The sequence below is a fragment of the Pleurodeles waltl genome, chromosome 4_2 (genome assembly GCF_031143425.1).
Source record: "Pleurodeles waltl isolate 20211129_DDA chromosome 4_2, aPleWal1.hap1.20221129, whole genome shotgun sequence".
In the NCBI taxonomy this organism is placed as follows: Eukaryota; Metazoa; Chordata; class Amphibia; order Caudata; family Salamandridae; genus Pleurodeles; species Pleurodeles waltl.
In genome coordinates, this window is record NC_090443.1 from 777,545,490 (window position 1) to 777,558,460 (window position 12,971).

Genomic DNA, 12,971 nt, shown 5'->3' on the forward strand with positions numbered 1-12,971 from the left:
ATCAGAAACTGTTTTACTGTCATATGTGTGGATCCTGCACTATGTGATGTGGGATTCCTTTTGAGAGGTAGGCGATCTGGCTCCAGCTGATGGCGTCAACGTTTCAGATATATTGACAGCCTATGAGCTGAACTATGTAATATTTTTTTTTCTTTGACAAGACACTTGTATGTATGTGTTTGTGTGGAATAGTTGTTATCCTGAGCTGGACACTGTATATGCAACATATCCCTGCTTCCACAAGTAGCTTGTTTTTTCATTGTATAGTTCACATGTTCTTAAATATCTGCTTTGCTAAATGTGCAATTTAAGACAATGAGTTTGTGACTGGTGAATTTATTACAGTGTTATGGATTAAAACAAACATGTGGCAAAAAGTAACAATTGAAATGTGAAGGGGTCAGTCATGGTAAATTAAATCATAGGAGTAGATGCCACATCATGGGAAGTCTGAAGTCCAGAGTACTCCTCCCATCGGAAATGGAATGGGGTTCAGGGTAAGTCCACAGCTTGAAGGTGTGACACACAAAGCAAAACACTAAGGATGAGGTTTCTTGCTGGCAGTGATCGGGGATTTGCCATCCGGGATTTTTTACATGGACATCCCAGCTTGTGAGGTTGGGGGGGTTCACCTGCTGCAGAGGCAGGGGTGTCTAAGGGTGGTTGGTCCTCTGACAGGGCTTCCTTTCCTGTGCCTGCTGCAGATGTACTTGGGCTTGATGTAGTTGGCCCACAGGGAGGGGTAGATGGCAGTGGAAAAGCCCTAACTCAGGGTTGAATGTATGTCCCTCAGCACCTCCGTTAGGGTGTCGATGCGAGAATTATAGTCCGCCATTTCTTGGTTTAAGTCCATCTGCAGCTTCTTGGTTTCCCTGAGGTCGGTTAGCTCCTGACCGATTAATCCTTGTGACTCCTGATAGACTCCCAGGATTTGGCTGATTGTATCCTGGCTGTGAGTGGCTATAGTGGGCTCACTCTGCTGGCCCCCCACATTCCTCCCATGGACCACACCCCCACAACCCTGTGCCCTTTAAGAGGGTGCCCTCTCCAATTGGACCCTTGACCCTCAGTGTCAGGATTGGTGGTTTGCACCTCAGGATCCAGGACCGGGGAACACACAATGGTAGCAACTGTGCTAGGTACACAGGTTGGGGGATACATTGTTATCTGTGATGTAGAAGCAACTGGGTCGAAGGTGTTGTTGTGGAAACAGTGAGACTCACTCTTGCCATCTGACGAGGCTACCCAGCTGGGCCAGGACAGTCATTCATGTCCACATATCCAGGAGTGTTGCCTTCACTGAGGGCTTCAACTAGAGGTGGGTTGGAAATCTGATTGGTGGACAATATCTGGCCATGTGCCATGCCAACTTGACCTGTTGAGAAATAGAGTACATTGTTATTGGTTGAAGTATAGAATCTACATCCAAAGCCAAAGATTCTGTGTCACTGTAAGTAGAGACCTTGAACAATCTTAAGTGGTAGGTTTGCTGATTGTGCTATGTTACCATGATGTTGAGGTTTTTGACATGACATGTGTGAAGCTTGCAGAAACTATTAGACTCAAGCAGCTCATTTGATGTGGTGATCAGTTGCACATTAGATGAGGGAATGGACATGACAACTTACAAAAAGGTAAGCCAACACAGTGGAGAGAAAACATGTATTTGACCAATCCAAGACCTAGTTGTTTGAGATACAGGTGAACACACAAATTTCTTGCTATAGACATCATATGAGCAGTACTGAGTCAATGAGTTAGTTGCCACTACCAATCTGATGAAGCAGCTTAATACCTTAGGAATACTTGATGTACATAGTAAGGTGCCATTCTTGCCCTCAATAGTTTCATTTTGGGATACCAGGAAAAGAGCAAACTAGGTAGACAGACACATCTCTGAGTTGAGCACAATATGTAGATTGCTCACTCCCATGGAAGTGAACATCATTTGAGAGGTGGCTCACAGATGTATTTGGGCAAATGCAGAATGGCCTGTTGGTTTGAGTTACAGAAACAGGGCCTCCTGGTAGTTGTAGTCATGTCACTTGCTGACTCCCCACACTACACAAATGCAAAACTCCCAGGGGAGGGTACACCATTTGAGAGATATCACACAGGTGTAGTTGGGCAAGTGTAGAATGGCCTGCTGGTTAGAGTTACAGAAACGGGGCCTCCTGGTAGTTGTAGGCATGTCACCTTCTGGTTCCCAACACTCACAAATACTAAACTCCTAGGTGCATGAGCATCAGTTGTGAGATGGTAAAACAGGTGTATTTGGGCAAGGCAAGAGCACATAGTCCTGTTGGTTTGAGTTACAGAAACAGGGCCTCCTGGTATTTGTAGTCATGTCACTTGCTGACTCCCCACACTACACAAATGCTAAACTCCCAGGGGAGGGTACATTATTTGATAGATGGCACACAAGTGTATTTCGGAAAGTGCAGAATGGCCTGTTGGTTTGAGTTACAGAAACAGGGCCTCTTGGTAGTTCTAATCATCTCACTAGCTGACTCCCCAAACTACACAAATGCTGAACCCCCAGGAGAGGGTACATCATTAGAGGGATAGCATACATGTATATTTGGGCAAGTGCAGAATGGCCTGTTGGTTTGAGTTACAGAAACAGGGCCTCCTGCTAGTTGTGCGCATGTCACTTGCTGACTCCCAACACTACAGAAATGGTAAACTCCTAGGTGCATGAACATCAGTTGTGAGATGGAAAACAGGTGTATTTGGGCAAGATCACAAAGGCCTGTTGGTTTGAGTTACAGAAACAGGGCCTCTTGGTAGTTGTAGTCATGTCACTTGCTGACTCCCCACACTACACAAATGCTAAACTCCCAGGGGAGGGTACATCACTTGAGATATGGCACACAGGTGTATTTGGGCAAGTGCAGAATGGCCTGTTGTTTGAGTTACTGAAACAGGGCCTCCTGGTAGTTGTTGACATGTCGCTTGCTGGCTCACGACATTACATAAATGCTAAACTCCTATGTGCATGAACATCAGTTTTGGGATGGCAAACAGGTGTATTTGGGCAAGAGCACAAATGCCTGTTGGTTTGATTTTCAGAAACAGGACCTCCTAGTAGTCTGGGTCATGTCACTTTCTCTACTCCCTAACACTTGACAAATGTTTAGTCTTACATATCTGCTGCCACACAGCAGTTAGGTTAGACCATACATTTACATTTTGACACACACCATGGGTCCTGGGGTGATCTTTTGATATTGAAATACTTACAGACTCCATTCCAATACATTGCCATGTGGCATGTAATGGGGATTGATACATTTGATGTTATGTACAACAATATACATTGACAAGTTCACATCTCTGCTACTCTGGGTACTGCATGTTAGGAAAATAGATGACCAACACATTGGCAAAAGGAAAGATGTGAGCATGCAGGACATTGAAGATTTGTAACAGTTTTTGTGTTGTAACTTACCAGCCTCCACCACCCCCAAGGTATTCCTGTTAAGCCCTCTGGAAGCAGGACTGCCAAAACCTTCACCTCCCAGGGAAATAGTTGTGATGGGGCACTGGTGGGACCACCACCAGTCTTCTTGGCCTCCTTGTGTGCCTGGAGGTCAGGGACTTTGCCTTACCTCTCAGGTCATTTCAGCACTTCCCAATGTCCTCCTTTTTTAGAAGGGTGGTGCCTGCAGCATTCACTCTGTCAACTATCCTTTGCCACATTTCCATTTTCCTACTGAGAGGAGTATGTTGGACTTGGGCTTCAAACAATTGTGTCTCTACTCTTTTGATTTAATCCACAGTGACTTTCAATTCCTCTTCAGAAAAATGAGGATTTTTGGGATGTGACATGAACGTAAATTAAAGTGGATGACAGGGACTTACTTATCAAGGAAAGTGATTTAGGGAGAAAATGGACAAAAGTGTGTGAAAGATAATAAATGGGATAGTTAAAAAAGGGGTGCCTTATCTAGCACTAAAAAACAGCAGTCTCTGGTCTCTTGCAGTGTTATAGTGGAGAGGCAAAGGATCATGGTCTGGGAAGCGGTGTGTTTTATAATGTGATTTACAGGTGTGTCCACTGGGCCAATGTATGTCAGATGTGTTCTTTTTTAATCCATCCAATAGGCACTTGTCTGTTGCTTTGCGGAATGCGTACCATGGCGGCTGACCGCCGTCAGATAACTGCTACAAGAAGACTGCAACGAGCTTGGCAGTTCCCCATGGCCATGATGGGGATGCAGTACGCACCTCCAAGATTGCAGGTCACTATTTGTCTTGTTGGGCAGCAGTTCAGCCTGCATACATCGCAATACAGCTGTCTTTCTGGGAATGTTACTGTGGTGGTCTGGTTCTTTTACCAACAAATCTTTTTTACTTTATGATAAGGAGAACCTTCTGAAATGAACACTAATCTTTAGCACAATTCATAACACAGCAGCCCTAGAGATTAGCAAACTTTGGATGATGGATGGCACTTTTAAATCAACTCTCCATCCATTCATCCAAATTTATAGTATTCATGCTAACATTAACCCCACTACCATCCTATTAGTTTATGGAAATCTTCCTGACAAACAGTTCTCAACTTATACTGAATTTCTATCACTTATAAAATCCCAAATAATAAATAAAAGTCCTACGAAAATAACAATTGACTTTGGACTACAAATTGTTAAACCAAATACTAAAATGTATCCAAACACACAAATTCAAGGATATTTTTTTCACTTTCCCCAGGCATATTGGCAAACAATTAAAAAACATCCTTAGCAGAGGATTATCTATCAAATAGTAAACTGCATTTCAAACTAAAAACTATCTGCATTGTGTTTTTATCGCCTGTATGTATGGATGACTTCTACACTTCAATTATACAATCAGAATAGTTTTCACAAAATGAGAAAAAAGTTGCTCCACTTTTAAATTACTTAGAAGGCACATGGATTTGCCATCTAAGCAGGTCGGGTCACAGAAGGAAACCAAGATGTCCTATTGAAGGGTAGAAGTGTTATTCGAACTGCTTACAGGGATGTGCAAAAACCAGTAATGCCACAGACGGTTGGCATAATTCTTTCGGCAACTCAGTAGGAAAACTTCATCCCAACATCTGGCATTTCCTGGAAATTTAAAAAAGAATGTTTCTAGGAAACAGGAGTGGTGCAATCAATGTCAGATAGTCATAATCCTTGACTATTCAAAAAAAGTAACAATATGTTGGAAAGACTACTGGCAAAGACTCATCAATTTCCATTGATGGGAGCTTCTAACTACCTTGACAATACTGATTATATTTTACACTACTAAAAAGAACGAATAGCTTCTAAATTTACTCTCCTGCTTTGACTTTATAAAGTAATTAAATTGCCATGTTTTAAATTATGTCTACATTTCAAAATATCTTTCACCTCCAAGCTGTGATTGTCATCTTTCTTCAACTCTTAGGATACCTCTGACCAAGATTTTCCAAACATCCAACAATCCAAATAGTTTACCATAAATCCAAACAATCCATCCAAAATTTAAAGCAAAAATAAATCAATTTTTTAAGTTGCATTCTTAAAAAATCTACAAAAAAGACAATCCAAAAACCAAGGTGCATGAAAAAAAAAAATACATTTCTTTAGAAAAAGTAAAAACGTACTAATTTCTCATATGAAATGAACTTAGCAACAGAAAACCGGACCTGCCAACTCACACAATGCCACCATATGTCACAAGTTATTGGTTCCCCTCACAGGGTCACCCTGTGAGGAGGTGATATCACATGGTTGGAGGAGGAGGTGATATCACATGGTTGAGGGAAAACAGGTGAAAGCCCCTGAAGAATAGTGGCTTTTCTGCTGTTTTTAGAAGGTCTGAGTAGCCGATATCAATTAAGTAGTGTGAAAACATCACAGGACATCGGCATCAGCAGCCTCAACAAGGCTTTTTTTATTTATTTGCTTGATTTCTGGAGTACTGTCAATCACAGATCAAGGGAGCAGGGGTGCCTCTGACAGAAGCAGTTCTCTGCAAGAGGTGCCACACCTTTAATGGCCACGTCCCACTTCACACGGTGAATAACTTCATTAAGTTAGCAGGTCTGGAAAACCAATCCAATAATCCAGATTTCATTAATCAAATATGTCATCTTCTTCCAAAATGGAAGAATGCTAAAAAACATGATGCAAAAAAGATGATTTTACTTCAAATAGGTTTAGGTTTTAAGAAGTTGTAACATTATTTTTTTCCCTTTTTTGAATCTATATTGGAAAAAAAGTAACCGTCCTGGCATGTGCACATGGAAACAACCTGTAATATGTCTAAAAAAAAGTACATTCAACTGTTCTTACCTGACCACAGTCCCTACTTGTTTCCAATCCAATCCAATCTTGACTGTGACGCTCTGCCGACTGTAGAAACAAATCAATGGAAAAGAATGGGACATTTTTTAATTATGCAATTATGTAAAAAACAGTTTAACCATATTTATTGTATTAATATTTTTATTAAAAGTTAGTAATTATAATAGAACAGCTTTTGCAAACAAATTTGTGTTTTTAAATTTTTTTATTGAAATATTGCAATGTTACTTTGCTTTTTACAAAATAATTTTCCTATTTTTCTAAATTGTTTAGCAACTTGTATATGTATATTCAGTTTTTTTGTCAAAATGTACGTGTGAATATGTTATACTATTGATTACAATTAATACTCAGTAATCACATTTCTGCCCCTAAAACTTTAAGTTGGATATTTGCATAAATTATTTTACAAAATATGAATCTATTTTTAAATGCATAACATATTTATTACTCGAGTAGCATGGTTGATACCTGAGTATGATTACACTTCCCAAGCCATTACCACTACAACCCTTACATCCCACTCCTAAAAATGTATTTTGGTATTTTTACATTTATTTGCTTAACTTATTTAAAAATATTAAATTATTTCTATATAAATTACATACTTAATACTCAGAAATTACAGTTGGTACCTGAGTATTAATACATTTCACATTATCCCTATATCCCATATATCCCTCTCCTAAAGCTTTATTTTTTTAATTCATTTGCATAAATAATTTCAACAATAATAAAATGGTTTTAAATTCATTACACATTTAATACTCAGGTACTACAATTGATACCTGTATAGTAAAACACTTCCCCATCCATTACCCTATATCCCACATGTCTTCCTCCTAAAACATAATTTTGATATTTTTTTAATTAATTTCATACATTATTTTAAACTTACTAAATTTATTTTTTAAATGGATTACATAATTAATAATTCCTTTATCACGATTTGATGCCTGAGTATTAATTCACTTCCCCACCCATTACCCTTATATCCCTTACATCTCATGCCTAACAAAATTCTCTCTCTCTCCCAGGAGAAGCCAGTAATAAACACTTTTGTGGGCAAAACCTATATCGGTGTCTGAGAATATCTATAGTTCATAGATACTGTGTGTGACTATATATCTATCTATCTATCTATCTATCTATCTATCTACACATATATATATATACATATACACACACACATTGATATATATATATATATATATATATATATATATATATATATATATATATATATATATATATATATATATATATATATATATATGCCTGGTCAAGCACTTGTGCTGCTGCATCTGGGTGGTGGAGGCGCCCCTCTCCATGGCTTCCCACATTTCATACTGTCTGTAAGTCTCATCCTGGGCCTAGAGAAATATTATATCACCCAAACCCTGATGAAATGTTATTGGCTCCCACTGATGGCTTGCACTAGCTTCAAAATCAGCAGCATCATTAATGAAGGTATCACGACTAGCATGTCTTGCAGAAAAGTTTGCCATTTCTGTTGACTCTCAGCGAACCCACAGCCAGACCCCATCAGAGTGCAAACTAAAAAGTGTAAAAAACACAAAACAATACAACAGGCCTTATCTATCTATGCACCCAGAACCTGGAACAACATCCCAGTATTAGCACCACCCCATCGACACAAGAATTTAGGAAAGAGTTCAAGACTCATCTCTTTAAAGAACACTACATCTCAATGCATTAACTGTTCACATGGCAGTTTCCTTTCCTATTACTCCTTGACTGCATGCTTGTATTTGACCATATAATGGAGTATGCTGTCTTTTGGCTAGAGTTCTGCTATAGAAATACCATATAGATAAATACATGCAAATCAGTCTTGGCCTGGCTCAAATAGGTACAGGCAGTATGAACAACTGGGCCAGGAACTCTCCAGAGGGTAACACCACATCTCCAGACCAGTTTAAACCTTCATAAGTTTCATTAGTAAGGCATAGGTCCAGTCCTGTGACACATGAGTACAAGAGCCATATCAGGGCATACATTTTGCACTTGGGTCAGCCACTACAGCCACTACAACAAAGAACAAGGTGATGGAAGGATTGCTAGAATTAATTTACTGGTAGTTCGGGAGATGTATCAGTAGCTGGCCAGTCAATCAAAATGATCTTCTTGCAGGTTATAGCTGTTATTTCAGATCTGAAAAGGCAGCATTGTGTGGCTGCCAGCTCATAAGCTATCTGTGTACCATGTCCATGGCTTTTAGCACCCTCATCTCCAAAGCGGTGACTTCAGTTCTCTGTATTACAAGCAACTCCTTTGAAGGTTGTAGTGGTAGAAAATGCTTCCATTCTCTTTTTGCCCACCCTTCCCCTTTATTGTCAAAGGGGAAAACTACTTGTTAACAACCCCCAGAAAAAGTTGGAAAAATAAACAAAATGACAAGTTTTACAGAATTATGAGTTGCGTGACAAGGCCTGCTAAAAAAAGACAAAACTTGTGGAATTTAGTTGATGAAGTACCAATTTGGCATGTTATGCCTCATTTTGAAGTTGAAAACTCCAAAGAGGAGGTATTTACTCCCTATTTTGCCTGGCCTGTAATAAAGACCTATGGGGCTGATTACGAGTCTGGTGGTCACAAGACCGCTAGACTCGCGGTGGTGGTCGGACCACCGTGGCTGTGGCGGTCCGCGCACCACATGACGAGGTTGGCAGGCCGACCTGCCAACCTACCACCGTCTCTGCCAGGATCCCAGATCCCAACGGGCTGACAGCGGTTCTTATAATGAACCTGAACGCTGAACTCACCTCTGCCCTGCTGATTACAACCTTGCTTTCCGCCATCCTTTTCATGGCAGTTTCCCCACCATGAAAAGGCTGGCAGAGAACAAGTGCAGGGGGTCACAGGGGGGCCCTGCACTGCCCATGCCAATGGCATGGACAGTGCAGGAGACCCTTTCCCAGCACCCTTGAAATGCCTGTTGTCTGCAGTGCATGAGCCAGGAACAATGCTGGCATACCTTTCCTACTGGGCTCAAGGTTTCTGCTGGTCAGCTCAGGGGATAAGTTGTAACGGGCCGGTGTGGAAACTGCCAGCACCATGGTAGTCTCCTTATTGGGAGTTTGGCGAAAGAACGTTTCTGTCCGCCAAACTCGTTATTACCCCCTACATGTCTTGATCTTCAGTATTTAAATAGCAATATGCTATATATGCTATACTGTGTACTCCAGTTACAGAAAAATGATACCCACTGATTTGCATGTTCTAGTGTTAGAAATGCAATGTCCTCTTAGGCATTTTTTGGTTTGTGTGAAAGTATGCATTATTATGCAAATTAAATACACAGGTGTGAAAAAGTGGGTTTTTGGTTGACTGAGGTGTGAGCCGAGGTCAAACTGCAACCATAATCCTTTTTATGGTGGGGCACAACCCAACCTAAATTAAACTGTGCTCAACTCTCTGTTGACTTGGCACAGATCAGACAGGCTTACCTTAGGTAGTGTGTAAAGTATTTGTGCAGAATTGCAAACAATGATAAAGTGAAAACACCACACAAAAAGGATCCCACACCAAGTTCGAAAATTATTTTTTTCCTTAATAAATAAACAATGCCAAAAATCTAAGTAGTACAATTTGAGATATGCAGCTTTAAAAAAAGTTTGTGAATATAGCACCAAAACTACAAAACACCAACTGTGGATATCTCCTCGTGCTAGACCATGACAGTCACAAGTTCAGGCTGACCACAATGGAGTGTGCCCCGTTAGGCCCGCTGGACAAAGTACCTTAAATCCTGGTTTGTGGAGCATTGCGATGATCCACATCGAAATGCGTCACACAGCTGAATGACGCAGCAGTTCCAAGATGCAGTGGGTCTGTGATGCAAGGGCTTGCTTCTCTGTCAAAGATCTCAGTGATAGGGCTTGTGATGTCAAGTCTGGTGTCGAATATGTGCTGTGCAGTCAGGGTGATGTGTTGTTCCTGAAGAGCTGCAGGCTGCGATGTAGAGTCCATGTCGCCATCGAGGCTATCTTTGAAGAGGGATGTGAGGGCCTGTGCTAAGGATGCCTCACACAGTCAGAGCGATAAAGCGGTTCTCTAGAGCTGCAATGCGATGCAGGGCTTTTCGAAGGGTCCAATCCAGCAGAGATGCAACAGTGCTGCTTGGGATGTGCCACACAGCAGAAGAGTTGCATTGGTTCAACTGGATCCACAGAGGCTGGCAAAGCACCTAAAGCCTACTTCCAAGGTTCCAGGACTAAGGTGACAGCACTTGTCAGGGTAGGCTCAAAGATGGAAAAGTCCAATTGCATATGCAAGGCTCTTGGAAACCTCTTATGTCCCTGAGGCTTTAGATCAGGGTCAGCCAAAAAGCCCTTACAGTCACTCAGGGATCTGGGTTCAAAAGATGGAGTCCAGTCCTTCCCACCCAGGCAGGTCATCACAGCAGATCACAGTTTCTTTAGAGCAGCAGTCCAGCCGAGTGGCAGTCCTTTTAGCAGCACAACAATCCTTCTTCCGGACAGAGTATCCATAGGTCGAGAATAGTACTGAAGAGTTGGTGACTGATGTCCAGTATTAATAAACAGTTATGCCTTTGAAGTGGGGAGAAGCTTCTCAATGTGTGCCTTCGAATTGCATAGGTGTCCTGCCTTCCTAGCCCTGGCTGCAGACTAACTAGAGGATAGGCAGCCCTTTGTGTGGAGGCAGGACACAGTCTATTCAAGTGTGAGTGGGGGCGGGCCCAGCTTCTCCCTTCCATCCTACCAGTTATGCCCCATCTAGTCCCACTTAAGCTCCCCATTGTGTGTGGCTGACTAGGAGAAGCCTAACTGTCACCCACACCCAGTCATCTGACCCAGAGACAGGGTGTAAGCACCAAGCGCCACATGTACGAAAGGATTTAGCAGAGGCAGACAGCGAATTGGGCCGTTTGCGACCGCTAAATAGTCTTCTGACATGTACCAACCCTATTTGGTAAGTCGGTAACCTATTACTGACAAAATAGGGTTTGTGATTCGGTATTAGGAAGGGGTGCTTCCTAATAACGAGTCACTGGGGAATATATGAATGTTTTGCGACTGGAGTGAATGGTCGCAAAACATTCATACTTTACTAACTCCTTGAAGGAGGTGTTAGCCAATTTGTAAACAGGAAGGGCTTCCCACATTCACAAGGGACCTCTTCCCCTCTGTGAATGTGGGCGCCAACATTTTTCATGAGCAGGTAGTGATCCCACTGCCTACTCTTAAAAAATGAAAATACAACATTTTAATTTTGTTTTTGTAATGCAGCCTGTTTTCTTTTAAAGAAAACAGGCTGAATTACAAAAAAATAATTGCTTTATTTAAAAAGCTATCACAGACATGGTAAAGCAATCACGGACATGGTGGTCTGCTGACCCCAGCAGACCACCAACTTTGTGAGTGCAGGCCATTCCCAATAGGTCCCATGTTGCAACCTGCCTCATGAATATTGATGAGGCAGGTCCCTTTCAACCCTTTTGGGAATCAAAAACAGTTACAAATACTGTAGTACATATCATTTTGCAAGCTCATAACTGTGAGTTGCAAAAAATCACAATTAGGAACTCACAAAATGTTGCAATTGTACATGTGGCCCCAAATGGCTAGATCACTAAATCGTATTTCCAGAATTACGGTTGAAAATCTGACTCCATTACAAGTTAGGTTTTTAAATGGTGATTCCAGTGACACCAAACATGAACTAGTCACGCATTCCCATGAGGAAACTACACTTATAAATTGTAATAAGATATTTCCAATGTTATCCTATGGGAGAGGAAGTCTTTACAGTAGTGAAAAACAAATTTAAGAGTTTTTCATTAATAGGACATGTAAAATCTAAAGGTAAATGTCCTGCTTTTTACATGTATTACACCCTGCCCCTTGGGCTGTTCAGAGCCTTCCCAAGGGTGACTTTTATGTTTGAAAAAAAGAATGGGTTGGGGCTGGCAAAAGGTTTACTTTGCCAGTTCAAAATGGCAGTTTAAAACTGCACACATCGGCAGGCCCGCAACATGTTTAAAGTGCTTCTTAAGTGGGTGGCACAATTAGTGCTTCAGGCTCACTTGTAGCATTTAATTTATAGGCCCTGGACACAGGTAGTGCCACTTTACTAGGAACATATAAGTAAATTAAATATGCCAATCGGGTATAAGCCATTGTTACCATATTTTAAGCAGAGTGCGGCATAAATCTCTTTAGCACTGGTTAGCAATGGTAAAGTATGCAGCGTCCTAAGGCCAGCAAAAATAAATTCAGAAACAAAAATAAGGTCTGAAGGCAAAAAGTTCAGGGGAATTGTGCAAAGGATGCAGGTCTTACAATTAGCAAATGTCAGAATATGCAAATTGTAAAAGAGTAGAAAAGATGAGTGCTATGCTCTAGGCAAAAATGTATCGCAGGCATATCACCAAACATCATCAAACAATATAATTTCTCATATTTGATTTACTCCGCCAGACATTCAGGGCTTGATTCATAAAGAGCCTCCACAGTTTCAGCAGATGCTCCAAACCCATGGCAGAATCTTCGTAAGAAGCACTGTATAGAATGTTCCATGAAGAGATTCCACCACAATTGCAGAAACTCCACCACAACTGTGGACCCTCTGCCAGGACTGCAGAGACTCTGTGATTTAGGA